This window comes from Neopelma chrysocephalum, unplaced genomic scaffold (genome assembly GCF_003984885.1).
Source record: "Neopelma chrysocephalum unplaced genomic scaffold, ASM398488v2 Primary Assembly neopelma1_147, whole genome shotgun sequence".
NCBI classification, from domain to species: domain Eukaryota; kingdom Metazoa; phylum Chordata; class Aves; order Passeriformes; family Pipridae; genus Neopelma; species Neopelma chrysocephalum.
Window position 1 is genome coordinate 9,281,841 of NW_020897809.1, and position 13,403 is coordinate 9,295,243.

The 13,403-nt window shown below is 42.8% G+C and overlaps 1 long non-coding RNA gene across 2 annotated transcripts in view; it reads left to right on the forward strand.

The window, feature by feature from the left end:
- Positions 1–1,103: 1,103 nt before the first annotated feature.
- The window catches only part of LOC113976123, a 47,931-nt gene continuing 35,631 nt past the window's right edge, over positions 1,104–13,403 (forward strand). The window contains exons 1-3 of one of the 2 annotated variants that reach the window (XR_003537007.1): positions 1,104–1,214; positions 4,181–4,229; positions 4,823–4,904. This is a non-coding gene — a long non-coding RNA (uncharacterized LOC113976123). Of the gene's footprint in view, positions 1,215–4,180; positions 4,230–4,822; positions 4,905–13,403 lie in introns of those variants that run through there. The other variant, XR_003537006.1, reaches the window with a different exon arrangement.

Here is a 13,403-nt window from a genome sequence, read left to right on the forward strand (position 1 = left end):
GAGTGCCATACCAGGCAGCTGGGCAGCAGCAGTCGCTTTAGAGATCTGGATAGATGCTGTTTCTCTTGGAGTGGTCTGGATTTTATGATGTAGTTCTTATTCTGCAGGTTTGCTAGTCTAGATATATTTACTACATGGTTTCTTGGCTAATTATTTCTAGCGTGGCACTGATTGAGCTGTTAATAAAGTGTGAAGGTGCCTCGCAGGCACTTTTTGAGTCTTAAAGAAATGATCTACATCTAAATTGCAAATAGTAAAATTTCCTTACCCACCAATATTAAGGTGATAGCATCTCCACTATTGTAAAATTAATCAAACTTCTCTTACTGACAGAAACGTTAATTTAAATTTTTCGTCACAATTACAGAGAGAGTTATTGCAGCCTCTGACTTGTAATTAATTTCTCTTTCTTTTCATCACTGTGTTACAGCCCTTTGTAATAGTGATAAATGGAGTATCTACCTGACCTTTTTTTTATATATATAATATAAATTGCTTTTAGGTTTAAATAAAAATACTTCTGGTTAATCAGTGCTTTTCCATAAACAGGAGGATAGGAGAGAATGGTTTGGGGTTGTTTCACATAAGCATCACTGCAGTTAAGATGATATGCAGCAAGGGACAAGAGGCAGGAGCAGCAGGGACCAAATACAATGCTAGACACTGTCCCTGTATTATGTGTTGTCCCAGTGCAACCACACGTGCAGGAAATGGACAATTAGAAGAGATTTGCTGCTGCCAAGGAAGGCTTTAAAATAGGGTTGACAGAGAATAGTGGTGCATCAAACCACTGGCAGGAGTGAGAACTGGGAGAGGTTGAGGCATAATTGTCACAAGGAAAAAATTAATGGGACAGTCAGTCAAATGTTTAAGGTATGTCAGCACAAGGAATAAAAGGGAGGAACTTCATGTCTCATTTGTAATCAATGTTATAATTTAAATGCCATAGCAGAGGCTTGGTAGAAAATGGCTATGGCTGCAGTGCTGATAGAAGAGTGTACAACTTGTTCAGGGAGGACTTGGCCATGGGAGAGAGGCTGATGCTCAGACTGAGGTCGTAGTATGTCTGCTGCAGGGATCCTGGATCCTGCTGCAGGTTGTTGGGAACAGGCAGTCTGTCAGAAACAGTCAGCTATGGATCACCAAAGAGATGGGAGTGAATGAGGCTTCTGCTGAGCATCTGGCAGATTAGATCCTATCCCTGGTTGTGCAAGGTAGGATTTGGAAAGGGAGACACAGCAGGATGTGATACCATGCAGCTTCACAGCTGGCTGGGCAGGAACGGATTTGAAGAAACGGGGATATGGTGGCAGAATGGGAAAAGATGAAAAGTGATGCAGGTGACGGTTGTGAAAGGAAAGCTCGTGATTCAAACCAAAGGCAATGTGCTTTAGGATTGACATAAAAGGTCAATGGGACAGCAAGAAAGACCAGTAGTGCTGGGCCCCTGAGCTTGCCCAGAGCCCTGGGGAGAAAACATCTCCCCTTTGCTCTCTGAAGCAGCAGCAGACACTATAGATTTCCAGATTTCTGCAACTCTTAGGCCACTGGCGCAACCTGGATGTTCCCAGCTCTTGGAGCATTTTGAGAAGAGGCTAGAGCAGTTTTCAGGGCCTATTAGCAGTTACCCTCAAGAATATGAGGAAGTCTGGGGAGGTTCTAGAAAAGATGCAGGTAGAATGTGCCTCTGAAAGACAGGGAAAAGAAGAACTGGGCAAGCCTGGACTGGTCTGTTTGAATTCACTGCTGGAGCAAATGATCCAGTGGTCTGTCCATATGCACTTGGAGCATCTCAGGTGATAAAGAACAGCCAGCACAATTGTCAGGGACACATCATGTCAGCTTCACCTGCAGCAAGAGAGAAAGTAAGTGAACTATTCCCAAATCCTGGTGTGGCTTGGAAAAGGGAGGTCGACTGTTCAAATGGTTTTGTTAGAGGCTTATCCAGGGATATGGTAAACTGTTTTAGTAAAATCACTTGGGTATCATGTGTCACAAGTGGCTGTGTGTCCAGCAGTTGATAACATTAATCCCTAATTACAGGCCATCTTATCTGAATTACTTTATGACATTCAGTGATCTGTGTTACAGGAGAGAATAGAATAAATTATGAGAATACTGCCTCAGGCTGTACAATCTCATAGATCAGTAAATATCAAATTCTGTATATATCTTTGATAAGCATCCACTTTTTTTGATGCTTGTTTCCTTCTGGGTTAAGTTTCCCACCTGCAAAATTTGTGTGTCTGTGTTGCGGTCTTTGGGTTTCACCCAGACAAGTCTCCTGTTGGAGGCATTTGGACACCAACCAATTTGCCAGGCAAACTACATTTTTCACTCAAATGTAGTTAATGACCCAAACAAAATGAAATGCTTGTTACAGGTTGATTTAAACAATGTGGTCTAATGACAATGTTCTCTCCTTTCTGCCCACTCTCAATTACAATTCCACTTTATTTCAACTAGGCAAAAAGGAAACGAGCTTTTTAAACAAGGCTCAGAAACGTGTCTGTTGGCTGGAGGGAAGAGGAGGGGGACCCATTTAGCTGGAGATTTTTACTTTGAAATTTCCTGACAAAAATTAATTAGAAGAATCATGTAATTACAATAAATGTATCTCATTGGTCCCCAGTGGCTTGTTTCTAAACACTGAAGGATTATTTAGGCATTCGTGACAGCAACAAAAAGTAACAAATAAATGTAATGGGTTCTTTTTATATACAATAAAAATGACATAGAGTAGCTGCATGTTTTACTAATTTTGCTACAGGATCTTAAAGTGGTGGGTATGGTTGTGCAATTTTAATTTTTGCTGTGGATGCAGAGGCTGGGACTGTACTTGCAGGGGCTGAGATGCTGACTGGTGTTCCTACTGGTGTTCCTGCTGGTGTTCCACCAGATACTTGGGAAGAGAAATACCCCAGCACTCAGAAATGTGGCTATCTCCACTTGCTGTGTTGCCCAAATTGCATGTTCCTCCCATGAAATGGGAGATGTAAATATTCCTGAAAGGCAGAGAAAGGCTGATAAATAACTGGAGGGGCTGTATGGAGCAGCCAGTGCCAGCCAAGGATAAAGCTCCATTGCCTGTGGTGGGACCACCCATTGGGAGGAGGTGGGTGCTTCTTTCACTGCCTGGTGTTCTGCACTGACACAACTGCTCTGTTCCTCTGCTATCTTTAAAGTGGCTTCCTGAGCACACATTTGGGGTGCCTTAGGTTCTGCCATGGCACAGGTTTCTGCTCCCTCAAATCCAGTTAATGCCAAGACCTCTACTGGATCCTCCAAGGGAGGAATTGCAGTTTGGAGGAAATGCTGTAAAAGCTACTGTATATCCTTCCCCTTCCCACCAGTACTGCAGCCAGGGCAGCATTTTGGGTGATGTGAGGCAGTGGTGTGTGTACAGCTGCCCCCTGCCTTCCCTGGCCAGGCCCAGCTGGACTTACCTCCACTGTGCCAAGAGCAGGGCTGGAAAACCACAGCGGTGTGAAGGCAGAGAAGTTCTACTGCAACTGAAGCTGAGCTCAGTGGCGGTTGTGGAACATGGTGGCTTGATTTTCATCATGCCTGTGATGAACTCTGTTGCTGTGTCAAAAGGGTAAACCCTTCCTGGGGCACTTCTACCCCAAAACTCAGCGAGGCAGGAGTAGTGCACATGTGGAGTCAGAGAAGGACTGGGATTGATCCACCTCCTCTGCTTCTCTCTGCTTGTTATAGGGCTTGCACCTGCACAAACCTGAGAACTGTGATGTGATTTCATCTCCTAAATGCCTCAAATTCAGGTCTTTTCACTTATTTCTGTTTCATTGTGTCTCCAGAGTAAGTGAAGCTTGAAGGGAGAATCTCATTAATAATCATAAAAATTGGATTAAACCAGTTATAAACATTTACATAAGGTGGACATGTGCCATCTTAATATGCTTACCAGTCCCCTTTCCCCTTCTAAATTATGTTGCTTACAGGGCAGAGGTCTCTCTAGCATGGAGTGAAACTGGCTTGCGTGTTTGATATGGCATGCTACTTTTTTTTAGTTATTTTTATTTTGTATAACTGTCCTGTTATACTGAACATAGCATAGTCAGATAAGTATGTAACTTAATTTTGGCTTGGATTCATCAAGTTGAGCTAGGTGGAAAGACTCATGATCTGAACATGCCTCTTCTTTTTTTGTTTTCTATAGAAAAGGAACTTATATAGCAAAGCTGGCCTGGCTTTGGGATGTTGTTCAGGTGAACTGAATCCCACTCTGTGTTTGGATCTTAAAGGTTGTGCATAAGAGCCATTGGTGGAGACATATGAACACAGTAAATCTTTTTACCGCATGTACCAACCATAAAGAGAAGTGATCTTCAAATGACATCATCAACACAAAGGGCACTAGGAGAAGTTCCAATTTATGACACAATAAATCAGCAAGTAGTCTAGTAATGGACATTGAGCCTAGACAGTTTTGCAAAGTGAGTTCCCATATAAAATGGTATTGTGCATTGAAATGTGGGCTCCAAACCTGCTTAGCTAGTACCACTTAAGCTGCTTTAGTGAGACCATTTTGGATTTCCACAGTCGACCAATCTTCCCAAATTGCTCAGTGTCTAATGTAATCCCAGATGTATTTACCATACTTCATTGTATTTATAGAGGTGACTAGGCCATTAAGACATGGCTTATTTCCAGGGACAAGAAGTCCGGGTTCTTCAGTGCGTTTCCTGCCCCTGAAAGCAATGCTGTGGTGCTCTCGGAGTTTGCGGTTGCGCACATTTGTCTTTGCTCAGTGACGATGGTTGATCATTAGCAAAATGTATTTCGGTATTTATGGTTACAGGCGTATTGACCTTAATGCTCCATACAGCAGTGATGGGATCACAGCCAGCCACCGTGGGGGGAGGTGCACAGCTTTTCTGAGCAAAGAAAATGCCTCCAAGGCATGGCAGCTGTGAAGGGCAGTATGTAAAAGGAGTAAGTCCTTGGTTCAAGTATGATAAACTGGCTACTACAGCCTTGTTCCTTTTCCTTCCACTGGTTCTTGTCCTTATTTAGCACACAGGGACTGTTAAACCACATGCTTCTCTGGAGCTTTTCTGTAGAGCTGCCCTGCAGTAAAGGGATTACACTAATCGGTACCAGTGTGAGGATGTGGCCCACAGACATGTTTACTGATGATGCTGCCAGAACTTGTGCTTCAGAGATGTTCTTCTCCAGCACAGTAGTGTCCAACTGTATGTAGTTTTGTCACTTCACTGCCAGTGTATGTACATTTGCAATGCATGTTGCTTTATTCTCAGAAGTCTAAAGTTAGGTTAGGTTTGCAAGACAAATGTATGATGTCCTGAAGCATAATTTATGTTTTGCTATAGGTTTAGTGTGATTCCTGGCAGCAGAAGGGTCTGATCAAAGCCAGGCAAAAGGCATGTTTTTCTGTTGAGCAACATGACAATCTTGTGACATAATGAATTACACACAGCTGGTTTTTCTCTGGCTTAGGAATTTTGTCTCATTATTACCGTAGCTGTGCAATTTCTTAATATTCTTGAATCTGGACTCTGCTTACAGGCATATCAGATTGTTCATATGCTAGAGTGAAATATGATATGGAGAAGAGCATAGAATGTGCTTTATTTGTGGGTAACTGCTTATGTAATGGTGTACAAAGACTCAGGAGCTGGTACTTAGCTGCAGTGTCTCTTCTGCTTTCTCATTCATCACCAAGCTAATGTGTAGGGATCGTTTGTAAGCCTTCTCTCCTACACTGTTTCTCTTCTCCACCTCACCTTCCTAAGCTAACAGCCTTTTAGACAGTTGACAGTGGTAATTAAATAAAGTAGACTTCAAGGGGATGCCTGACATGCCTGTGTTCAGCTGTATAGTGTTAACAAGGCTGGGCCTTTGGGCTTGGAACTGCGAACTCCTAGAGAATTTGTGGGACGTACTGCACCCCCATTGACTTCAGAAGAAATTGAGAAGGCATTTGGTGTAGGAAAGGGCTGGGGGGACTGTTTCTCCTGGCCTGCACTGGGATGAAATGGAGGCTCTTGGAAGGGAAATCTCAGAGGACAGGAGCACCCATACTTACTCCTCAAATGGGACACAGGAGTTAGGGGTATACAGGGGACAGATTTTAAGATCTTACTCTATGCCTCAAGTTAAGGTCTCATATGTCAGTTTTTTACATGTGAGGCTGGGTTACTCATAAGTAGAATATTAGGCTTATGGAAAAAAGTCTAAGCTGAAAATCTCACCTATGGTGAAATAGGTATGTATGATTATGTATATGTATGTGTTATGAAATACCTTGTCAGAAAGTGTAAGTTGGTCTGTTTTGTTAGTGTGTTAGTACTGATCACTTCTGACTCTCCATCTTCTTAATGAAGAGTGTGAGGAGCAATGACTTAACTCTTTGGGTGCTTCCACTGGTCAGTCACATTCCCTAATTGTATGTCTAATTGTATGAAATGCCAATTCCTAATTGCCAATTTTCTAAGTGTTCTTTTATTGATGCAATTGCATCTTGCTTTACCTTAAGATTTTACTACAACTTCACCAAGAGTGATGAGAAACTCCCTTTTGTGTTTTGCTAGTGCTTCTGTCCACCTCCTATAAGTGATGTATATCTTAATATATTAAAATACAGTGCAGTTTATTGCCAAATCCAATGTGCCTACAGATTTCCATTTAGGTAATCAGGTATGCCCAGCTTGGCTGCTTATAGGTGGAGCACTTGACTGTTCCTTCTGCTATGAGCTCAGTCTGGGTTAGATTTCTCTGGAGAGCAGCTTTGTGATTTAATAGCTGGTCTGCAGTTCCGTGAATTGCATCCAGGGAATTGTTCAAGATGGATGATAACACAAATGGGTTACTTGGGCTAACTCAAGCCATTCCCTTGAGCATACTAGGTCAATTTTCTAATGGATCAAAGTGGGTGTGTTTTGGAAAACTGCTGGCATACACGTACGTACACTCCCATGCTGTATCACGTAGATTAAGACAATTCCAAATTCTGCTCTATTTCAGTCTGTTCACATTTCATACCTATTTGAGACTTTTGAAACTGAGTGAAGCATTGGAGATTGTGCTAAACAGAGTGACCTGGGACTGGTGAGTGAGTGGTCTAAATGTTCCCTTCCTATCTCTTCAATGTTGTGAAATTTAAATGCTGGGGATACTGGTGAAGCAGTCCCTAGGTTGAATTTGAAACCTTTGCTGCACTCCAGCCTGGTTCATACCAAGCAATGAAAATGCACGCAGTCAGATATCTGGATATTTACCCTAAGCCCTTCTTCTTTGGGATCCTTTTCCTCCACTTGATGAATCAAAGTTGGGGAAGAGCCATAGCATGAATCCATAGCTTGCTATTAAATGAAGCTAAAGCAAAACTTCTCCTTATTGAATACTTTGGCAATTTTTTCATGCCTTTACTAGGTGCATCTTGCTTGTGTAAATTCAGACATGTCCCTGAGACCTGTAGACACTGACATCTAGAGATGGAGCGGAGTCAAAACCTACGGAGGGACGTTGGTTTTACATGTTCATCCATTTAAGTGCACAAGAATCTGGTGGGTGTTGTGTGCCTAAACCTCTGTAGGTGAAAGGAAAGGGAGGCATTACCTGGAAAGGCATTAGCTAGAGCTTGCTCTCTGCATGTTAAGGCAGTGTTTCTGAAGTCAGTTCATCGACAGTCCTCATCATCTGCTCTTCAGTAACTGCACATGTTATGCCTGATGTTCTGCTGGTACTCAGTAGAACAGCAGACCTGGCACATTGATCTGTTGTCATTGATTTTGTACAAATGTGCAAGAGGTGTGTGGTTTCCTTGAAAGATACTAAGAGAGATTTTATCAGGATGCAGACTGTTGATGTAACGAAACTTTCCCATGGTAGACACTCAGCGATTGCCTTTCCTGTGCAGTCAGTGGACATAACTGGATTTTATTGCATGGGAATGCAATGCTTTCCTTTTTTCTCTCATGTAATAGGAAAGCTGGAAGGGATGGACTCTACTTGGAACTTTATTTCTGATTAATTACAACATAGGAGAAGGAGATGTAAAAAGTTGTTATTATGGCACCTCATTTAAACCTAAATTCATAATTTTAATTTGTTTTTTGGCTTTTGGTACTGCATTTTTTCAAAAAAAAAATTTTTTTGTGAGTTTTTTTGAGTATGAAAAACTTGTCAAATTAATGTGAGGGTTTTTGTTTGCAGCACTGGGGTTTTTTTTGTCAGGTGACACAGGGGCTTATTAATGAGTGTGATATAAAGTTAAAGTTGCTTCTGTTTGTGGCCAAAACCTGCAGTTTTACGTGTAAAGTTGTTTGTGAGGATGAGTGTGGGTCTTTAGCCAAGTACGCTGCTCCTCTGTCCAGGTTTGGATTGTCGTGCAGACCCTTCACTTACCACTTGACATCAAAGACAGGATAAGCCATAAAAAGATACCCAATCTCTGGCTATTTTGGTGTAAAGGGATGATACCTCTCAAAGTCTATTCCTCCTCAAGAAGCCAAGTATCAAAGGAAGTTGATAAAGTTGCTGGTGAACGCTTCCTAGTCTTTTGGTGTAATCATTGAGATGGGGGTGATACAAAGGAGGTGACATAAGGGGCACTTATGTTTCAAGTGAAGTCTGGGGATGGAAGAGTGTCCTGGGTTGATTTCTGTGCGACTTCAGGAATGTTGAGTGAAGCTGGCTTACGTGTTTGATATGGCATGCTACTTTTCTTTACTTATTATTATTTTGCATAACGAGTTTAGTTGACAGCCTACTGGTTTTGCTCTTTTGATCTCTGCTCACTTTGACTGTATTTTCAATAAGTACTTAGTATAAAAATAAAATGTGCAGGCCACATGAAATAAACTAATTAAAGATTAGAATGAAAAAGTGTCAAAATCCGAGACCTCGCTGAGGCAGATTAGTCACTGCATACGAGACACGATCTAATAACTAATGGGTTGCTGTAGTAACGGGGGAATCGATACCCCTCGGCTGGTTGGGGAGCTGACAGTAATTTCTGCTGGGTCATAGATTCTGGAAAATGAAGTGCCTCCTACTACAGCACAAGTAATCTCTGTGGGCTTTTTGACAACAGAGCATCTTACAAAGTTTATATCAAAGAAAATATTAATCTCTCAAGTTTTCTTGTTTACCTCTGCAGGGGTTATCTGATATTGTAACCGCCACAGACAATTAAGTTTAGTCTCCTATGTGGGCTCTCGGTGTGTTAGGAAGCAAGCCTTTGGTTTTGGTTCCTAACTGATAGGTTTGTAGGATGTGCCAGTACCAGGATGTCCAGTCTGCTATGCCAAATCACCTCCTCTTACTTGAGGAACTCCTGCTTAAGTCAAGAGGAGTTCAGCTTGAGTAGAGAGGAGGAGATACACTTGGGTACTTAAAAGAAAAAGGTTGTTTGTAACTGAGCTGCAAATCCAGGCTTGCTGTACACTGTGTGTGTTTGTGCCTCAGTACCCAGAATTTCCAAGAGAATCATTATCCTTCCTTGATTTCTCTGAACTGATTGCAAACTGTCTGGGATGGGATCACTCTTACCTGTCTGAGCAGGACCTAGAGCAGTGTCAGCTGTGTACCCTGACTGCTGATGGATGGCAGAATGGGGCTTGACTGTATACTGGAACAGGCACCACAGCTCTTCATCCAGGACTGGGAGCTACAACTACCCAGTGCAGAAATGTGAGAAGGAAAACAGCAAATGGAGGGAACTCCAGCACGTATTTTCCAGCTGCAGGCAGGGAGAGGAGAGCCCTGTGAAGCATAAGGAGTTAATGTTAGCAAAAGAGCTACGGGGAGGTTAATAAGGACTTCTTCCAAACATTTCAGAGGTATGGTAGTGCTGGAGAGAAAGTAGGCCACTCCCTAATGAGGGGAGTGGTGGTGTTAATTACATCTGGAAATTGCCTGAGACACTGAGCTCCTGAAATTCATCTTCAGAAAACCATCAGGAAAATAAGTTCAGGCAATTAGGAAATGGGGGGAGAGACCGTGTAAAAATAGCCTGGATAATTAAGAGCAGATAAGGACCATCTAAGAACTGGCAAACAGTGCAAAGAGAGGCTCGTGCTTTTGCTGAGCTCTGCTATGCCGATCTCCCAGGCCAGTTGCTGGTACAGAGGATGCAGAAGGGCAGGTCCTCAACCCACAGCTGCCTCTGCTGATGGCTCAGCTGTGTGAGGGCTGCTGGGTGGCAAGAGCATGTCTCATTCCTTGCACCACGCTCAGGGCAGTGCGGCTGACACCCCTGTGCTGCAAAATCCCTGGGAAATTGGGTAGGGCAGATCTTGGCTGTCGGTGCAAGAGGGGGATTGACATGGAGCAATTACAGCCACAGACCTGTGAGAGTGGCAACCAGTCACAGGGTCAGTGGGGAGCAAATGCAGCTCTGAATCTTTTAGATGGGCTGTGTTGTGGAGAGGCACAGCTGTTTTCTACTCACAGCAGCCTCGTGCTGTGGTATTGACTGTGACAGTGCATGTGTCCTGCTTGGCACAGGGAAGGAATGGGGAGCTACTCCCTCTGCAGCTTCTCCCCCATTTTATGGGACCAGTGTGTGGCAGGGAAAAGCCCAGTGCTGAGTCTGATGTTCAGCAACAGCTCTGCAGCTGCTGCTGGCATTCGTGGTGGTTAGTACATAATGCTGGTGAATAATAATACCTGACCTAGTAGAACAAGAACTCTTTTATCAAACACATTTAAAGAAAAATGACAGTCCATGTAGCATGTAATGGAATGGATGATAAATCACAAAATGGGGAAAAACAATTGTTACTCCTGCTGGTATGAGTTCCTGTTCAGAAGGTCCATAAGTTATATTTTTTGATGACATAAATTTAATGAAATTCTCTGGAAATGCTGACCAGAAGTCAATATACAACTCAGTCCCAAGAAGTTTCCTAATATCTTTGTTTGTTTTAGGTAATAGATCTGTTCATGTGTGTCCCTCCTATTAAGTGCTGTGATAGGATGCTATAATGAAATTACAATATGGAATGGTAGCTCGACTAAAACAGCATTATCAGAAATGTCACCCCCTAACAAATTAGCAGTTGTGATATTTGCCCTCTGGTTACAAAACCTTGTTCCTTTTGTCTTTTGCTATAACTTATAATAACAAAGCCTGTGATGTAAATGTCCGCAGGGTATGTTTCCAGTAGCGAAGTGTGAAACATGTTTCAGTGGGGATATGGGGGGAAAAACACACTTTTTTTAAAATTCGAGACAAAGGATTTTTTGCCTTGGGCATTTCAGCTGCAGCTGATGTCAATATAGGGGAGATGGAACTGTTTTTCTAATATGTTTTCTTTTTTTTTTTAAAAAAAAAAAAGGTTACCCATGTATCTGGTTATGTAATCCACAATCTTTAAAATGGACAAACAAAACAAAAAAATCCCTCCCAGAAAAGTAGTTACTAATTTCTCTGGAGATTGGTTTATGATGGAGAGATTGCAGATTTCAAATGAGTGAGGTGCAGTTTGTATTTACAATTTCAGAGCCTGGGGATCAAGAAGTAAAATGGAATGAGGTTTGGAGTTTTTTGCTTTTTGTTTTTAAGCTGAGAATATTCACAACTGTTACTCCAAAGCCAGTACAAAGACCTCCATTGGGTCCTATATTTTTCATTTAAAAGGCCATAAAAAGGATTGCAATTTTTAAAAAAAATTTAGAAAAAAAACTAGTCCTCAAAGCCATGACTACTCCCAGCCCTGCATGTGTTGGAGCAGGTCTAGGGGGACCTCCTGTCTCTGGCTCATCTGGGGAGGCAGATTGCTGAAAAGCTGTCCCAAAACTGCTGCCAGTGACAGCAGGACATGCAGTGTGTTGCTGAAAGGCCCACCTGGCTCTCTTGTCCTTGCTGGGGTGCTTTGTGCAGGTGGGAGAAGATCTTGATGGAAACCTCTCCTTGTCCTTTGCCAGTGACAGTGGTCCCCAAAAGTGGTCAGTAAAGGGTCACAAGGCAGCCTGGGTGTGCAGGACTTTGGGAAGGGGCCTAGGGAGGCTGCAATCCATGCAGTACATGAGAGGGGATGAAACCTGGATATCCAGGAGCAGATAGGAAAAAGAGACGATGGGTTTGGTTGGCATGATGAGCCATGATCAACACCTGCACGAGTTACTAATGTGCAGTTGTGCAAACCCACTGTGTGACAAGGGTCTGGAGCTGGTTTTCTGTGCCAGGGGCTTCTGTTTTACCAAGCAAGCGCATTCGTGGTTTATAATCTTTGCAATCACCCTTTCTGGGAATCAAAGAATGAGCTAAGTTGTGCTGCTCGGGAGTGGTACCTGTCATCATTTCAACAAAGGAGTCAGAGCCAGTCTCCAGTTGGATATAACTAAGTGTTGCTTATTATTTTTAAGATGCCACAGAGAAAACTTACAGAAGCTTAATCCATAATGGTGACATGTCAGTTATCCAAGCAACTGGGAAGTGCTTAAATACTGAAGCCTGTGGCTTAATTATTTACCTGTGGCTTAATTGGGTGTAATTTTACTGAAGAGTCTGTTTATTTTCCTATGGAGAGGCTCTAAGATGCCTCTAAATGAAAATGTTACTGGTCTCTACCTGTGTGCCACTTGACTTCAGTGGCACAGAGCTCATTTAAACCTGCAGAAACCTGTAAAAAAACATGTTTTCTCTGGTGCAGTCAGCCTGTGGTTTCCTACCAGCTGGGAATGTGTACTGGGAGGTGAGAAAACACCTCCCATTTTTCTGCACACATTGCTCTGCTTTAACCTGGCTTAGCAGTGCTCAGCAGAGCAAGGCAACACAGGAGCTATTGCTGATGCTGTGCTGGGGGAAGAGAGTCTCCCCAGAGGGGAGAAAAAAATACTGGAACCACCAAGAGCTGTCTCTGGGGTGATCCCACAGTGACACCTTTCATCTGCGCACAAAAGTCTTAGGAGCAAGGGTCTAGATGGGCTTAGGGAGGCTTGTGCTCTTCTCTTGTTTGTTGGGACTTCACATGGTTTTCATCCTCTGCAAATTCTGTGCTGGTAATTGTTTCTGTCCCAGAGATGGGAAGGATCATTTTTGCACGATCTGATATTTAAAGTTATGCTCATATCACAGCGTGTCTGAGGGTATTTGCTGTTTGTATTCCAGGCACAAATCCCTAGTGAATAAAGGCAGACCGGGGGCTGTACCCTGGCCAGTCATCCTTATTTAGATGACCCTTTTGACTTCAGGGTGTTATTCCTGCATACCTAAGATTAGTTTTCCTGTGTGAGAGGTTAGAGGATTGAATACCAAGGTTTTCCATTTGCATACCCTGGTTAGAGGCTAAACTGGTGCTTGTATCCAAGTGTGAGGAAAATCTTTTCCTGCTGTTCTGCCAGTGTAAAGTGCAATGAAAAGATTTTTATCTTGAATATCCGTTTAATTCAAACCAAATGTGCTCGGATAC